Source organism: Trachemys scripta, chromosome 3 (assembly GCF_013100865.1).
Source record: "Trachemys scripta elegans isolate TJP31775 chromosome 3, CAS_Tse_1.0, whole genome shotgun sequence".
In the NCBI taxonomy this organism is placed as follows: Eukaryota; Metazoa; Chordata; order Testudines; family Emydidae; genus Trachemys; species Trachemys scripta.
The window spans coordinates 145,259,403-145,278,185 of NC_048300.1; positions in this window are offsets into that span (position 1 = coordinate 145,259,403).

Consider the following 18,783-nt stretch of genomic DNA (forward strand, 5'->3'; position numbering starts at 1 on the left):
GCTCCCAACTGGGGATGCTCACAACCAGTCTACAAGCATGCAGGTCACACACTGAGTGTCTGTGTGTGCAAGTTAACCCTGGTTCAGTAGTTCTGACCCCAGCAGCCTATCTACCGCCCCACAGTGGGTTTCACCAGCTTTGGTTACTATATGCAGGGTGACCCCCAACACACTTGCAGTCTCAAGTTTTCCCCAAACTGCGTGCTCTGTAATGCACAGCCCAAAATAAAACAAATGTATTAAAAAGTGATGCCAAGTAGAAGGAAAAAAAGTCAAAGTGTTACAAGCAAATAAAAGTGAACACAGATCTAAAAGTCCAAAACTTAATCTAGCAAGGTACGGGCTTTGTTCAAGATGTTCTCACCTATATTCAATTTCCGGGAACTTCAACAACCCCCTCTCCCTGGGTCAAAAGACCAATCTTTCTCAGCTTGCAAGAATTCTGTTTCCTTATGTCTGCCTAGTGATGGATGCCAAAGATGGCTTTTGTCTTTGCTTATATCTTCTAAAGATCAATGACCTTGCTTCAAGAACCAGGATGACCTCATGCTGTTCTTCCTTTACTGTGGACTTTCCAATCCCCTGCTGATTTATATGTAAAGAGGGCTTCCATCGTTTTGATTCCTCTATGCTTAATAGGCAATATTGGCAAATAGCTCCTTTCTCTCCCATCTGGGCGGGAACCTGTTTCTCCCCATTTAGCCACAGACTTTAAAGCATAATATCATTAAGTATCCATATTTCCTCATTTAGTGTTAATACACACATTTCACAATGATATTAATCACCAGTGTGTCATTAACTTTCAGAAAACACCTTACTCCATACACTTATAATACAGTAATATCTGATGATTCAGTTGCTTCTCACTTGGGGTCTAGCCCCTCATCTTTATAGATTAGGAAAACTTTTCACTGTGTTCTTTAAATAGTAAAATCCAGACCAAGCTTCTCTCTCCTGCTGGGTGTAGATGCCATGCTGTCTCCTCTCCAACTTGTTTCCTTGATACCTTTGTTGACCTGATATGTAAAAATTGATCTTCACTGTCTTTGCCTGAAGACCATGCTGGTTAGAGAATTGAATATACATTTCCTTTGTTTAAGGCAGACCTGTTTACCAACTCCCCAAGTCATGCCTGATTTGAACACACTCAAGTTATAATTCCAACATGTATCCATAACTCTAAATACATGATATGTACATACATCTTGCAAGAATGTTAATCATCAGTGAGTTATTCGTTTTGAAGTGATGCCACACAAAGCATATTTTGTACAACGATTATTACAATAGTGTGTAGGGTGTGAATACAGGGGTGTTTAGGGTCACAACAACAATTAATGAAGTTCTACAAAAAAGCTGTACAGACCTCTGTATCAGTATGTGGTTATTCCTTACACCTCAATGATGACCTTAAAACATTTTGGTTGGCTCACGTTAAAGATTTACACTTCACACAGGCACCTCAAAATATCAGCTTTAATACAAAACAAATACCTTATATCTTTAACAAAGATATGTGTGTGTGTGTGTGTGTGTGTGTGTGTGTGTGTGTGTGTGTGTGTGTGTGTGTGTGTGTGTGTGTGTGTATGTATATATATACACATACATGTGCATATATCACCTGGCATTGGTCACAGTTGGAAGACAGGTTACTGGGCTAGCTGGACCTTTGGTCTGACCCAGTATGGCTGTTCTTATATTCTTATGTTCTTACTATATTTCTATTACAATTTTATAGATATAAAGCATTTAAAATAGAAGAAAAGAATAGAAACGGAAGTCATTTCATAGCTTAGCAAGAATTTGTAGGTAAGCCTAGGTTACTCAACCTACATGTCCTCTGTGCGAAACACAAAAACACCTGCTGTTTGATATGCTTTAAAGACCTAACTTATGCCAAGGATTCTGTGGCTATCTATAACATTAATAAGCTCCTCTATTTTCAGTATTGTCACTATACTATATTGTGACGCACAGTAAGCTTCCACTATGAAAAAAGATACAAGTGAATATATAAGTGCAGCGTACTGAAAATAAATGAGAGAGGTTCTATTCTTCTATATGAGACAAGGATGTTGTGAATTATGTGGAAAGTATTCCAGAAATGTAATCTATAAAAGAAAGAATCTCTGAGAAGTCCATACTATACTACTTCATCATTATTATTCTGTGAGAAAATTAGGTGATTGTGGTTAGTATACAAAGACTCAGAGCTTTTTAAGTGTTTTTCTTTCCAAAAATATGTTACTAATGTAAAAGATAGTCTATCACTTTTCAAATACAGATGTAAAAAAATCTGTGAGTTAACTTGGAATTTAGGGCACAAATGTTCAGTGAAAAATAAGTTACATCTTGTCCACAAGCCAGTTTCAAACAAGTAAGCCACAGCTTTTTCCAGTAAAGCCTTCCTAGCCAATCAGCTAACAATAGGGCAAAGTAGCTTTAATCTAGCATGAGACACTGACAAACGTGTATCCACTGAGCAAGTTAGATCATTCTCTAGGAGGACGGACTTTTGTTAGCCCCGTTAAGGCCAGTTCCTGGTGGCAAACTTACTGTAATATAGTTATTCAGTTTTCAATGTGGAGTTCTGCTGGAGGAGATGACATCTGGAGAAGACATCCACGACATACCAGTGTAGGACTGCTATCCACAAGATATTTTCTAGTGTTTTGCATGGTGGCCATATATCTGTGCAATTAAGAACTTTTATTGGACAAACTTCAGGTCCTGAAGAAGAGCTGTGTGAGCTCAAAAGCTTGTTTCTTTCACCAGCAGAAGTTGGTCCAATAAAAGGTATTACATCAGCCACCATGTGTCTCTAATATCTTGGGACCAACATGGCTACAGCACTACAAACAACAGTTAAGAAGTGACATATACACTTAAATATGTCTAAGTAGTTATCCTGGATTGTATAAAACAGATTGGATGTATAATACTGAGGGATCTGAGTGAAGGAGCCATAAGAGGATCAGGAAGAGCCTGAGATTCAAATGGCACAGTTCAGAGTTACAATGAAACAGACAAACTAGAAGTCAATTAGTTTACTGGAAAACTAGACAGAATTTATCATTTGAAGTGGTGGGACCCTCTCCGGAAACCAAGTAGGGATATTTCAGCCAATACTCCTGCAATGGAAGGAAAACAACAGAGCCACAGTACAATAGTATCCCCGGCTTCTAGTATTCAGAATTTATCTCAAGATGCAAGACACAGTAGACTTTGATCCTTCTATTGGTGTTATTCTGTTGATCTCTATAGACTTATTCCTGATTTACACTGATGTAAGTGATAGCAGAATCAAGCCCAGTGAATACACCTAGCTATTCAAGTCAGGATACTCTTGGACTCCAACTACCAGAATGCATCTAACCAAAGACAAACAAACCTATTTCCTACTTTTTCCTGTATAGATTATATCTGAAAGCAGCCTTGAGAGTCAAATTCTGTTGCTGATTTATTTTTATTTAATTATGCATTTAAAATTAAAATAACCCCATTTTTCCATTTGCAGTTCACAAGTGGAAGCAAAGTCTGGTGCTAGCAGTCCTGCAGGAGATATTGCAGAAGAAAATAAAAGAATGAAGCACCATCATAAAATGCAGGTGAAACAGTACTCTAGCCTTAATACTGCTATAATGGACGTCCTCAGTTCACAAGAATCATATGTCATTCATGCAGTGGCAAGTCCACTGGGTCCACTCTTCCTTCAGGACACCCCTGTCCAAGCCCCACTGCTTCAGGTAAGAGCAACAGCCTATGTGTACTCAGTTCTGTGGCAAAAATCCTCACAAGCAGTGGACCTGCACTAGTTCCATTGCTTCTGGGGACATATATAGAGGAGGGACAGGATTTAAACTCTTGCTGAGAGATGTGAGAGGTTTGTTAGATTTTGGCCAAATTCTATTAAAATATAATATTAAGCCCTTAGGTAGCTTGGCGTCTTGAATGATACCACCATGTTTTAGACTAACAGACGTATTGGAGCATAAGCTTTCGTGGGTGAATTCACCCACGAAAGTTTATGCTCCAATACGTCTGTTAGTCAATAAGGTGCCACAGGACTCTCTGTTGCTTTTTATAGATCCAGACTAACACGGCTACCCCTCTGATACTTGACACCATGTTTTAGTGACTAGACAGACTGACAGGCCATATCATCAGGAGTTGTGACACTGTTCACATATTTTTAAGCAAAGAGTTTTAATTGTGGATGTTCACAACTGTTTGATAAATTCACAGAACTAGAATTTCTGGAATACCTCATCCCAAACCAATACTCCTTCAGCTGTCATGGAGTCCCACTGACTTAATAAATGAAAGTCCTGATGTAATAACAAGACATTCCACTTTATACTGATGTGTTTGATTTAAATAAAACCAAGGTTTATTTTAAATGCTGTGCATGAAAGTGACCACTGTTTCTTTTTTTGCTTTTAATTGTCTTCTCTCTCTGTATTTGAAAGGCCAATTTATTTAGAGTAAGCACTAAATCACAAATCTTAAGGAAGAGTAGCAGTGTTGAGGAGTCCAGCTGTTGACATGATAGGAAATAACCATGTATATCATTAGTCGCTCTGTATAATTAAAGATAAATTTTGCTTTTTAATCACATAATATTTTAAAAATTGCTTAGTTGTGCTATAGTGATTTGATCAGCAGGAAGGGAGCCCCCTGCAGATCCTTCTGTTTGAAATTACAAAGAGATTGCTATTAAAACACAGAGCAGCGGGGGGGAGGACCTATAACCCAGACAGCAGAGTCCTCTGACACTTGCTTTTGACATTAATCAAAACCTGTGGTGCTCGTATGATGGACTCAAAATCATTACTAAGGAAATGTTTCATATCACACAGAGTCCATCTTAACAAGGCAGGTTCAGATTTTGCCTGAGAATATTCAGGAAGCATCACCTTGAGGCAATAACTGGCTATGCCTCACCATAGATCTTATATGACACATTATTATTTATATTACAGTAATAACCAGAGATCCCTACGAAGATCAGGGCTCCATTGTTCTAAGCACTGTGCGGACACGTAGTAAGAGTCCCTGAATCAAAGGGCATACTAGGTGGCTGGCATGGAGCAGCCATAATGGGCTTCTACTAAACTACCTCCCAATCCCAGTGTGGGGGATGTTGCAGGAGCAAAAAGGGGCAAAGTCAAGGCAACACCTGTTTGCTCCAGACATCCCCAGCTGCTGGAATGGGCCCTTAGAATTATGGACATCTAGGCATAAGTTAGAGCAGCCCTCAACTGTTCTAACCTATACCTGGTACAAGAATGGTCCCTAACTGGGCTCAGAAATCTCAAGAGTGTGATAAAGTTATCATTTATTAGTAGTATTGCTGTAGCACCTAGGAGCCCTAGTCATGGACCAGGAGCCCATTGTGCTAGACACTGTACAAACACAGCAAAGAGACAGTCCCTGCCCCAAAGAGCTTACAATTTAAGTATAAGACAGTTACAAGGACACAATACTGTTCCGTGTGAAAGCCAGTGGTCTCAGCACCACAGCATCCTAACCATTGTCAAGGTTTTTTGTAGGCATCACAGCAGTTTTGAGTAGGGTTTTGCAGAAGGATAATGAGGGCGTTTTCTGGATATTTATGGCGAGCTCCTTCCAAGCATAAGGGGCAGCCTGGGAGAAAGCACACAGGTGCTTATTTTGAATATTTAATAAGTGGGTGATGCAAGCTGAGATCATAGGCCAATCAGAGGCAAGAGTTGACAACTCAGTAACGAATGAGAGATGATAGGTAGAGTGGGGATGGGTTGTAAAGGGCCTTGAGAGGGAAGGCAAACAGCTTCTCTTTGATGCACTAGAGAAGAGGGAGTCAGTGGGACAGGGGATTCAAAGAGAAGGATCACAGTAATCTTTGCAGCAGCATTCTCAATGGAAACGAGCCAGGCAAGATTGCATTTACCAAGGCCAGAGAAGTATGTTGCAGTAATCATGATGTGAGATGATGAGAGCTTGAGCTGTGTGGATGCATAGGAAGGGCTGTAGCTTAGAAATGAATAATGCCTATTTCTTATATAACACTTTTCATCAGTAGATCCCCAAAGACTTCTCAGTCTTTAGTGTATTTATCCTCCCACAGCCCTGTGAGTTAGGGAATCCATTTTACAGATGGGTAAGAGAGACACCAAGAGACTAAGTGACTTGCCAAAGATCCCACAAGGAGGTCCATTGCAGAGCAGGGAATTGAACCCCTGTCTCGCACAGCCTATGCCAGTGCCCTAACCACTAGACTATCCTTTATCTCTGATATAAGAATAATAGAATATCAGGGTTGGAAGGGACCTCAGGAGATCATCTAGTCCAACCCCCCAACTCAAAGCAGGACCAATCCCCAAATCGCCCCCTCAAGGATTGAACTCACAACCCAAGGTTTAGCAGATCAATGCTCAAACCACTGAGCTATCTCCAAAGAGATATGCAGAAAGTATTGGCAAGATTTAGACATAGTCTAGATGTGAGGTGCTACAGAGCAGTCCAATTCAAGGTGACACCCATGCTACAGGCCTGAGTGATACAGTGACCAAGAAAGGCGGTAGAGGAGAGCGTCGGGGTGGAAGACTAAGAACTGTTTTGCCATGTTAAGCTTGAAGTGACAGCTAGATATGCATGAGGAGATGTCAGAGAAACAGACAGATTTTAGTTTAAAGAGACAGAGACAGGTTGGGAATAAACAGGCAGATCTGTGAGTCATCAGCATAGAGATGTGAGTTGAATTTGTGTTTGCAGATGAGATAAGGTGTTGAGGGAAAAGAGAAGGGAATGAAGGAAAGAGCCCAGGGAACTCCCACAGAAGTTGGAACAAGGTTAATGAGGAGGCTCTGAAGGACATGCTGAAGAAGTGATTAGACAGGTAGGAAGAGAACCAGGAGAGGCGAGTCAGAAGCCAAGGGAGGACAAGATTTGAAGAAAAGCATAGTCAGAGTAAAGCAACTTACAGATCAAGGAGGATGAAGATGGAGTACTGGTTCTGAGCTTTAGCTAGGAAGAAGTCATTAGAGAATCTGGTGAGAACAAGTGCAAGGGGCAGAAGCTGGATTGGAGAAAATCTAAGATGTAACTGGAGGAAGGAACTCGACGGTGACTGTAGACAGTGCGTTCAATGCACTTAGAGATAAAAAGGGAGATGAGGTACTAGTTGGAGACACAAATGAGATCAAGAATGTTTTTTTTTTTTTTTTTAAGATGACAGAGACTTGCGAATGCTTGTAGTGTGAGGGGAAATAGCCAGAAGCGAATGAGAGGTTAAGGAGAAGAGAAAGGTAGGAATGAGAGTGGGAATCAGGGGTGCGGTCATGGGCAAGTAAAGGGTATACAGGTAAGAGAACTGTTGAGAAACATCTGTGTCTGTGACAGAGGAGAAGGGGGGAGTGATTCTGTTTACTTTGCCCTTAAAGAGGAAAGGGATGTGAAGAATGTATTTCTGTAATCATTGTAGGAATATGCATGACTCAGTGTACTCTCTCACTTTGTATTACTACCCACTTGGTGAGAAGGAGTTAATAGCTCCTCTAGAACAAGGGGAGTGAGAGATGGCTGTTGAAGTCACATAGACAGCCAGCAAGTCTAGGTTGATATGAATGAATTATCAAGCATTGTCCTTATGAGTGGAAGACCCAACTACAGGACATTATCTCCTAACAACCAAAAGCCAAGAGCGCATTATTTCCTCTAAGTCTTTTCATGGTGGAGAGTAGAAAGTCACCAGCAGGAGGACAAAGACCCAAGGTGTGAAGAGACGGGTTTGTAAGCTTGCTGCTGCAAAGAGAGAGAGAGACACACACACACACACACACACAGAGTCAGAGAAAGACCGTTACTAAAATGGATTCAAGGTGGCCATGGAGTGATGGAGCAATTACTTCTGCCAATACCAACTTTATCTTAAACTTGCTGTTTCTTTGCTGGCCTCGGGGCTTTCAATGGTTATATTCCAATTGACTAACAAATAAAGGCTTGTTTTGAAAGGGCTGCCCTGTGTCTCTGCAGATACTTACTAGTTGCATTGCTTCTTCAAGGGGTAAACTTCTTAAATCAGCAGTCTGAATTTATTTGGACTTCTTGTAGAGTAAATGATGAGAAACAGATGGGGGAGGGGCGGGAGCCCCAAGTCCTACTCTCAGACTCATATTGCTGAGAAGCTAGTCCTGTGAAAGGTTAAGCCTAGAGCTTGGCAAATAATAGAGTACTCCAACAAGATTGTATAAAGTCTGGAGCAATGAACCCCTATTGTTCTGTGATACCTTTGTTCACCTCTCCCTGGTCTGCACTGAGAGCAGATCAGCTGACCCAGGGACTCTGGCCAGGTGTGCCAATTATTTTTCAAGAGACAATATTTTAATGTTAGTTGTACATTCTTAGAAACTCAGTTAAATTGTAAAAAATAAAATAATAATAATAATAAAAAGACTAGCAATCTCTTCCAGACAAACAAAGCTGTGGCACTAGGGAGAGAAAAAAAAATAAGACATATGTTTGATGGGTTTGTGATAAAAAAAAAAGATAAAGCTGTAGGAAGGGAATTCTCCAAAGAACAAAAAGCAGTAGACTGGAAAATAAGAGGGCATCTTTACTAGGAGGTTACTTTTTTTTTTTTTTTTTAAACCAGAAGTAGCTATGCCACAGAAAACAGTCTATTCTCCAGGAGCTTGTTCAATCTAGGTTTTAAAGGTCTCAAGAAATGAGACTTTCAGTGCTTTCATAGTCTAATACACCAGAAGTTTTTCTTGATTTCTATAGTCTACACCTTTTTTTAATTTCGACCCATTAGTCCTAGATGTAACCTGGAGCTCTAAGAGGCTGTTCCAATACCCCCTGAAATGACCGGAAAGACAAGAACATGCCTTAAATGTGCCACTAAGAATGAACACCTGTCTAAACTTTGGTTATCAAACATCCATCCTCACCTCATGAAAGTCACACTTAAAAAAAAGCCCACTTCTGCAGCACTGAATAGGGCTCTATAAATTTTGCCTCTCATCACAAAAAATATATTACATAGTAATTTTATTCAAAGGTAAGTCATAGTTTTTTAAAAATGTGAACTCAATGAAAACCACGTGTCTGCAACAAAACTTTTGAAGAACTCATCGGTAACTTGGAAAGCTGATTTTTTTTCCCATGGTCCTTGGCCAGTAGACACTCACTATACTCTCAGCATTTGCCTGCACAAAACATCATGGGTGAAATCCTTACCCCACTGAAGGCAATGAAGGCTAAATCATTGGCTTCAATAAGGCCAGTATTTTACTCCCTGTATTCTTCATTTGTCATATAATTAACTATTAGATCTACTTAGTATTGTTGCATAATACTGAAAATCACCAGGGTGCAATTCATAAAGGACCTTCTATTTATGTTGAGACTAAAAATCTTCCAAAAGACAAGTTTCTAAAGTTACCATAGTATTCATCTTTATTGCCATTTGCAAAGTACTTCTGTTCACAATTACTAGTTATTATTTCAGATAACTGAATTTGTATCAAAGTTTTGTCTCCATCATTTTGACATTCTTTCTCTGTGTGTCTCTTGTGAAATTGTTCTTTTCTACAGCTGAGTGACATTACAAGCTGTTGTAACAGACATTTTAATAATTTTAATGACATAAAACAAGATCAATACTGCAAAGCATAAAGAAACATTTTGTTTGCAATTTTCTACACTTATTCATCCTTTAGATTCTTCTTAAATACAGTTAAACAAAATTATATTTTACTATGTGCCATCAGAAGGACCACATTCTGATACCGTATTCGCAGTCAATCCTAAACAAGTGCTGGTAAGGGCTAATCCAATTGAATGAAAGGGCTAATCAATAGTAAAGGCTAATCCAATGGAATGAAAATGCGGCTGTTGCTCTGATTAATCATAAGATGTCCTTTTTGTGGACAGATCACTGTTTAAGTCTGAAAAACTGCTAGCCAGAAACAATATCCATAGCTAGCAAATTGGGTGTTTGTTAATATTCAGGAAATGATCCACTTTAATAACAAAATAATAAACAATTTTGGTCTGTGTGGAAAACAAAGCACTAAATCTGGCCTCGACAGACATCATGCTCTGTTCTACCCAGCTACTTGGATGACTCTCCCATTACTATAGAATCCAAGCACTTCACAAACATGATTGAGTTTATCCTCACGACAACCTGTGAGGCCGGGAAATATCATCAATTTGACGAATGGGGAACTGAGCACAGCAAGATTAAGCCTTGATCATGAGCCTGGCTCCCTCTTATGTCTCTGCCTGGGCTATTGCATCGTCAGACCCTGTATAGGGGAGAGAATACCCACGACGAGTGGCTGTTCCCCCTTCTATGCTGGGAGATGGGAAATGAGCAGAGCCTTTACTCTGGCCCCAAGAGCACCAGCCAGCACAGTTGAGCCAATGTGGAGAGAAAAGGTAGTGCAACTAACTTCCCCCGTGAAGCAAAGGAGAATTGTGACTGGCCTGCAAAGTGTCAATCCTATCCTGAGTGAATTACCCAAGGTTACTCTTTAAACTCTGACAGAGCTGGGAACTGAACCCAGAACTCTTGAGTCCAAGTCTTGAGCCCTAAAACCAAAACTGGAGAAATAAAGATCTTATTTGAAAAAGTTCTAATATAAACAAAACAAAATGTACAATCTGATTCAACAGTATCCCTATAACCAAATTAATAGATCTTTCAGCTCTTAGTACGTAAATATGACAGCAACCACTCATATCCAATATCTCTTGGTGTTATTTCTTTCCCTCTCCACCACAAAGTAGAGCTCATGAATCTGTTACAACAGCTGTTTCTAACAGTCCACACTTTAACACGCTACTGCTGACTTCACACTTAGAATTCCAAGCAAATCAGCAGAATATTTAAACATTTTTGCAACATACACCTCCTCTCTGATATAACGCGACCCGACATAACATGAATTCTGATACAACGCAGTAAAGCAGTGCTCCAAGGGGGGGCGGGGCTGCGCACTCCGATGCATCAAAGCAAGTTCGATATAACGCGGTTTCACCTATAACGCAGTAAGATTTTTTGGCTCCAGAGGACAGCTTTATATCGGGATACAGGTGTACTGTAAAAAGGACTGACATTGAATTATTGCTGCTGAGTTTGATAAGCCCAAAACCAAAATTAGCACAGATATTTTTTATTTTGGGAAGGACAGACCTATTTACAGGAAAGAAAAAATAAATGTTTGCCTCCTTACTCAGTTTCAAGTCTTTCTTGAATTCACAGAGGAAGCTGATTAAGTTGCCAGACATCATCATCATCATCATCATCAGAGGTGTGCCAACGTGCTGCTATGCACGTTCACATCCACAGTCCATCCAAGAGTAAAGTGTGCACTTGCCTCTGAGCATTCACCAAAAGAACAGACACTCCATGCTGCTGTCATTAGTTACGGTATTTCTGATTCAGCAAAGAGAGGGTTTTTACTTTTTAAACACGTTTTGGGGTTTGGTTTTTCGCCTCATGTCACTTGCAATCACAACAGGGACATGGTCGCATTTCAAGAAGAAAAGCAAAAAGAAAACCCTCTTTGCCAGTTTGTAAATAATTGAATATGGTTTAATTCTGTCTGACTGATTTTGGCTGAATGCAGTGAAAACAAAGGATGTGCCACTGTCCTCTAATAATAGACAAAATGTAGAAATGTGTTTGGGGTGGAGGTGGCCTGAGGATGTTACAGACTTTGGGCTAGATGCGTCCCCTCTTACTCATGTGAATGAGCATTTACTCCTATGAGTAAACTCGCTGACTTCAATGGGGCTGCTTGTTAAGTTAAGTACTATTCAGTGTGAGTAGCAGTGACGAGTGTGGCCTTTTTTCAATCAACATTTTTGTTGAGAAATGTTGAAGGTACAGCAAAGCAGTGAAACAAAATTCAGTGCCGACTTACTTCCTATGTAATCCTATTGAGACTGGCATAAACCAGCAGTGATTCTGGCCCTGAATTTTTAATCTCACCTGTGTTGCCTCAACATAGAATCTCTTAGTTATTCATTTGTACTGCAGTATTGCCTAGAGGTAACAATGAGAGACCAGGTCCCCATTGTATTAAGCACCATACAGATATCCTGTAGAACAACATATTCTCTGCCCCAAAAGGTTTACAGTCTAGGTTGCAAAAACCTTAGGAGAGGGATGAGACAGATAAACAAGGGAGAAGGCAAGTTGGGAGGATAACTTACAAGTAATGCAAACAAATTACCATCTAATAAGCAGGGGTCTCCGCTCATTCCCTGTGTATCTGTTATCAACTGGTAATGCTCTCTAGGCATTGCAGCAGAAACAAGTCCTGGCTGGGAAGAAATTTATACTAATGGCTTTATGGATTTTACAGAGAGTTTTTCGCAGTCATAAAAGGTGACATGGGAACAAGCACAGGACTGCTTGAGGGAAAACCTGACTGGTGGATGATAAAGGTAGGGTCTAGGGTGCGTTGGCCAAGCAAAAGCAGGAGGTCAACGTCTTGGTAATACAGTACAGTGACTAGATAGGGTAGGACTAAACTGAAGAGACCTAAAGGTAAAGGGAAGAAGTTTGTCCTTGAGACAGCCCAGAAGTGGGAGCCAGTGAAGAGACACATTGATGTGTGTATGATGAAGTCAGAGTGATGAGCCAGGAAGTTGGTGTTAGAACAACATTTTGAATGGACTTGAGGGGATCAAATTTGCAAGTGTCAAGGCCCAAGCTCATATCATTGGTAATTCACCTGCTCATTTGGATAGGGGTTTTGGAGAGGACTGAGGGTGTGTTCCTAGAATGAAGATGTGTGGAAAGGTACTTTGTAGCAGCTGAATGACTGAGTTCCTATTTGAATGATTGTTTAATACTGCTGGGTTATGTGGTTATATTAAGTGTTAGGACACCTGGAGCCTTTGCAAATGGCCACATTGTCTTCATCCATTCATTAAAGCCCTACAATTTGCCTGTGTGTCAGCCACTTTTACCTCCTGTGTGATGTTAGAGCACTATAATACTGTTCTGGTCCCTTCCTTTAGCAGGGTCATCTGTGCAGTAAGCCGGGGTGTAAATCCTCGGTACGCCAGCTGCACTAAGTGGCTGTGTGGAGCCTACTGCTGTGTACTAAATGTTCCACAGTGTGCTTTCACAAACTGCTGTTTGAAACCACAGTCGATCAAACACTCACTATGAAACTTTTATTGTGTGATAGCAGAGTCCACCCAGCCCACTTAACGCATGGCAAGCTGGGGTGTGAATCTACAGCGCACCAGCTTGCGGCTCATTACGTGTCTGTGTAGACAAGCTCTCAGAGTTGGAGTTTGGATGTAAACTTATCCCGCCATATACGGTCAATAAAGACACAGTTGGCCTGCTCAAGATATTACAGATGTGATGCCAGTGAAATATATTCTGAAATAGATAAAGTAGCTGTTGCTATGTTTTATAAAGCAGAACTATGTCTGGGCAAAAATCAGGAAATAAAGCACGTTTTGCAGTGACAGTAGGTGACACAAGTGATCAAACCTCTTTTGCAAAAATCTCTCAGAGTGGCCAGTGAGGAGATACTCTTGCCCCTCAAATACACACAGAACCCCATATTCTAGAACACGTATATACTGTAATACACTGGTCTATTCTGGATGGTCATCTCTCCCTCCCAGCACCTGGCCATCGCAAGAGTAAGAACCTGCCACCTAGTGATAGCTAATCGACTTATTCCTTTAGCTGACGTTTGCAGTTTTGGACTCCAGCTCAGCAGTCCATCTCTATTCAGGAAAACACGTAAGCACATGCTTGTGATTGTGCTTTAGGCATGTGCGCAAGTCTCATTGATTTAATCATGTGTTTAAGTTCTGCTACAGAATGTCCCAGGTTCTTTACATTTACATTAATTCATGGATTCCAAGGCCAGAAGGGACCACTGGGATCACCTAGTCCGCTCTCCTAATTATTGAATGGACAAGTACTGTGTTCATTTGTTGCCTAATAGCAATGGGGGCACATATCAACTATCTCAAAAACACATACTGTAAGGGAAATAGTTTTTCTCCTCACTTTCATCAAGATTTTCTTTCCATAGAGTTTTTTAAAGGATGCTTTAAGCTCAAGTGGCCTATTGAACAGTTCTAAATTGTCTTGAGTGGGAAGATATATCAGGCTCATGAATGATGGGTGGAAATGAGTCTCAAAAGATTTCTGGAGTGAGAGTCTTCTAAGATGTGAAAAAAAATTATCTGATATATGAAGCCCATAAACGGCCAAGCAGAAAAATCATCTGAAGATTTTAATGGAAGTAGGTTCCCAAATTCCAGTTGCAAATGACACTGGAAACCTGCAAACCACTGGGGAAACCAGGAGACTATTTGAAGACAATCTAAAAAAAAAAAAAAAAAAAGATAAATTCCAGAAAATTCGGGGAAATGTGAACCAGCTAGTAGACTGCTTTTTCGCACCACGGGAAACCCTCAGATGTGTCCCAAGAGCAAATACCACCAGGGGGTTCCAACCAGAGTAAATGAAATACAGCTTGAGCAATGTTTTTCTCTTCGTTAACAATAACTATGATATCTGCTCCACCAGCTTATTTCACACTATTATTTCATTCTTATTTTGTTCCTTGTGGAACTACCCTTGGATGCTGAATACATAAATCAAACACCATGGAAAGTTTATTTAAATAAATGGTGGAATGTATGACTGTCATTCTCTAATTGCATGCAATATTCATGTAAAATGGTTAAAGGGTTATATTAATATCATTACCTTGGGTACAGTTCCAGCAATGAGACTTACCAACGCATGCCTCAAGAGTCATGGACCTGCATTAAACCTTGATGAGAGTTATCATCAGTCTTAGATAACCACAAACGCGTCTAAACTGGACATACACTCAGCTAGTAGTCAAAAGTTAAAGTATGTACTGCATATGGGTTGGGTAATAAGCTACCCTTCAGTAGTAATCAATTTCTAAGTAACAGAAGATAATAGCCTGAGGCAGGTAGGGTTGAAGACCGTTTGAGCTCAGTGGAGCAGCACCCTGTACTGTAGATCGTACTGCTTGAAAGCAGATGCTTGCTGTGTTTGCTGCTGCTTTTTGTAGTATGTTAAATCTTGTAGGTCCATAATTAAAAAGGAAATGCTGTCTGTACAAGCAAATTGAAACTGATTCGGGGATCACATGTTCAGGATTTGTGTCCAATATATGATAAGTGCTCATTTGTAAGGTAGCTGGACAACTGAACTCTCATCTGTGGTAACCTCTGTTCTTCAGGTAGGTCCAATTTTAACCTAATCCTACAGCCAGGTTTAGACCTGAGAAAGTTATGTAACTTTTCCAAGATCACATAAGACCAAATTCTGCTAATTTAAGGAAAGTAAAACTCCCATTGAAGTCAATAGGTTATGTTCATGTTAGGACAGCAGAATGTGGCCTTTGTTGATTAAATAACCCACACAATAGAAGACACTGAACTACAAAGAAAACTGTGATCCCCACTCTGCACGTCTTATTACTTGGCTATCCTGGTCCTTACAGTTCATTTCTGTTCACAGCATGCAAGACAAAAATTGCTGAATTGTTTATATCAGTAGCAAGTATTTTCTCTCTTTTTCCCATCTGTTTCTAGCCAAGATTTACAGAAACCACTGGTCCATAAGGTGAATGACAAGAATACTGGAAGCTTAAAACATATATTTTGTTACATAAAAGACAAATTTCAGTGGGTTTTAATTCTCGTTTTGGGTGATGATATAAAAATATAAACATGCATGGATACAACCTTAATTACATGCAATTATTTCAAAATGTATAGGATTTTTGTTGTTACCAACACAGTGATTTCTCCTAAAAAGCCTTTGAGCTGAGCCATAAACCACAGCTCCAGAGTATTCCTGTAAATTGCTTATTCATTGATCAGTCCAGAAAGTGCACAGTTGAAAGAGCGAATTATTTTGCATGAAGGCACCTTGGATTTAATAAATGTCAGGTATAATTTGGACTAAAAACAATGAAGTGGTTGCCCTGAGATGCACTCTGACAGCTCAACTCTTTACGTCAAACTGTAAGGTGCCTAATGATGACCTCTATGAGCTAATGTAACACATTCTAGCACCAAGTCATGCTACAATCATTCAATTATTTTCTAAACGCAAGGCTTTCTAATATGTTGGCAGTAGCCATTGGCAAATAATGTAGCAAAGTCAGGTTTTTTTTCCACGTTCACTGTGAAACTTCTTTTTAATATGTAACTTCCATTACTTGATAATATAAGGAAATGGCACTTATTTCCTAGATAAAGTGTCCAGGACATTACAGTACTTTGAATTACACAAATATTAATGCAGTGAAACTAGAAAGGCTTTAATGAGTATTCATGTGAGACCATCCTCTTTCTTCATCTACATTCTGCAATAAATATTTCCTATTTCATGGCTGATCAAAAACATATGTTTAATTGATTTCAGACTGCTCCTGTATTTTACCACCTGCCTCATAGGGTTACTTCATGTGCCTTTCCTATCACTTTTGTCAAAATCTACTAACAATATATTCTGTTGACAGATACCATGCACCAACATGATATGTTGTGATGGGGCGCCTGCCCCACACTGGCCTGAAAGGTGTTAAAGTAACCCTAGGGAGGCTGCATAACAGGCAGCCAATTGGAGAGGACCCTAGGGAGACTGTGCAGGAGACAGCCTATTGGAGAGGGTCTGCAAGGAGCAGTCAATCCGGGCCAGGCAGGCCCATATAAGACGAGCTGCTGGGCAGAGCAGGTCAGTCACTCCCTGGAGCATGAGGACGTTGGAGAACTGGCTGCCTTGGAGGTGGAGGCAGCTAGCACTTTGGAAAGAGCAGTGCTAGTCAGGATCAGGGGAGCAAGAGCAAACTCCCGGTTGACTGCTGGAATACTGGGGCCTTGAGACAAGAGTGGAGAAAGTGCTGGGGCTGCAGGGAAGTGGCCCAGGGAAATAGACTGCAGGGTTGTAGGGGATGCAGCACGTGACTGCCATCTACAGGGTCCCTGGGACAGGACCCAGAGTAGTGGGCAGGCCTGGGTCCCCTCCCCTGTCCCCACTCACCATTGAGGAAGTGGCTGGACAGTGGACTACGGGTCCCCTGGAAGGGGGGAGAACAGAGCATGACATAGCCAGAGGACCATGTCCTGAAGAGGACGCTGTGTTCTTTGGGACAAAGCGCTTCCTGGAGCAGATGTGACTGTGGCGGGACGTCACTAGATGAGGGTGCACTGGTGAACTAAGCTAATTCCCAGGACAGCCAGCAGAAGGCGCCACAGTGGTGAGTTGAATCCCATCACATATGTCATAATATCTGTATACTGGTCCTACACTACAAATCAAACAGTTACCCAGTTTGTCATATCCATTCTGGATAGTTAACAGAAAATGCAGAGAATATGTTTCCAGACTAGAATAAAAAAAAAAATTACCATGACAGCTTTCAGGTGTTATAGATGAGAAATGCAATATAGCAGCTCCATATAGTAAATAAGTATACATATGTGGAAACTCACAAAGAACTGTTCACTCAGTTATGACTTTAAAATAACTGAGATAATAAGTTGGCATCTTTAAAAAAATCTAGTCTAGGGCCTAAGGAAGTTAATAAGCATTGATGAACACATATATGGATATATTTCCTGCAACTTAGTCCATCATTGACAAGTCTGAAATGTTAGTGTGCAAGTTATTTGTGTTGTGGAAGTGCCTAGTAATGCCAGTCATGGACCAGACCCCCATTGTTCTAGGTGCCATCCCTCGTCCAAAGGGGTTACAATCTATTTTATTCATCACTGGCAACTAAAAGAAGGATGGTTTTATATGCAAGACACAGGACTAGGAATCAGAACATGTGGAATGTATTCTTGGCTTTTCCAAAGCCTTCCTGTTTGACCTTATGCAAATCACAAATGTGTATGCCTCCATTTCTTTGTCTGTAACATGGAGCTAATATTGCTTCCCTGCCTCATACAGATGTTGTGTGGCTTAATGAATTAATATTTGCAAAATGTTTTTGGTCCTTGTTTGGAAAGGGCTATACAAATGCAAAGTATTATTGCTAACCAAATTCTGTGAATGTTTGTACCATCATTATATGTACAAGTAATAAACTTGTGAATTTCATTTCCATTCTTTACCCAGATACCGATTCAACAAAGTACTTAATTATGTGCTTAAATCCATCCCTGTTCAGGAAAGCACTTAAGCACATGCTTAACTTTAAGTAAGGGCTTAAGTCTCATTGCTTTCAGTGCTTTGCTGACTCAGATGCTGTGTTTAGAGAATCCCAAGGCTATTCAGCCAGAAAACTGCAGAAAAGAGAGTTTGCAAAGTTCCTTACTTCCTACTAGCTGATGACAGCAAAAGAGAGCATGACTGATGCTAAATTGCACACTAATTACCAGTCAAAAAGTGTAGGATAATTTTTTGGAACATGATATAAATGTTCTCTGTGCTTTTATAGTAAAACAACCAAGAAGGTTAGCTCTGGGGAGTGAAGTTTGAAGTGCATGCTCATGAGTCATTATTCTGTAGTTGCCATGTTTCAAGGCAAAAGGCTATTTATGTTGTACACCCAGGAAAGAGAGAATTTTTACTTGTAATACAAATTATAAATAAGTAATAAAATGGTTTATATGCTGTTTATAACACTAATGTTCCACATTCAAGAATTTTTCTGGTTACTTAGTAAACAGCTGAAGACTGGGCTTCATCTAAAACGTCACAACTGTTCTATCCATCAGTCAGTCTTCATTTCCCAATAAAGGACTAGC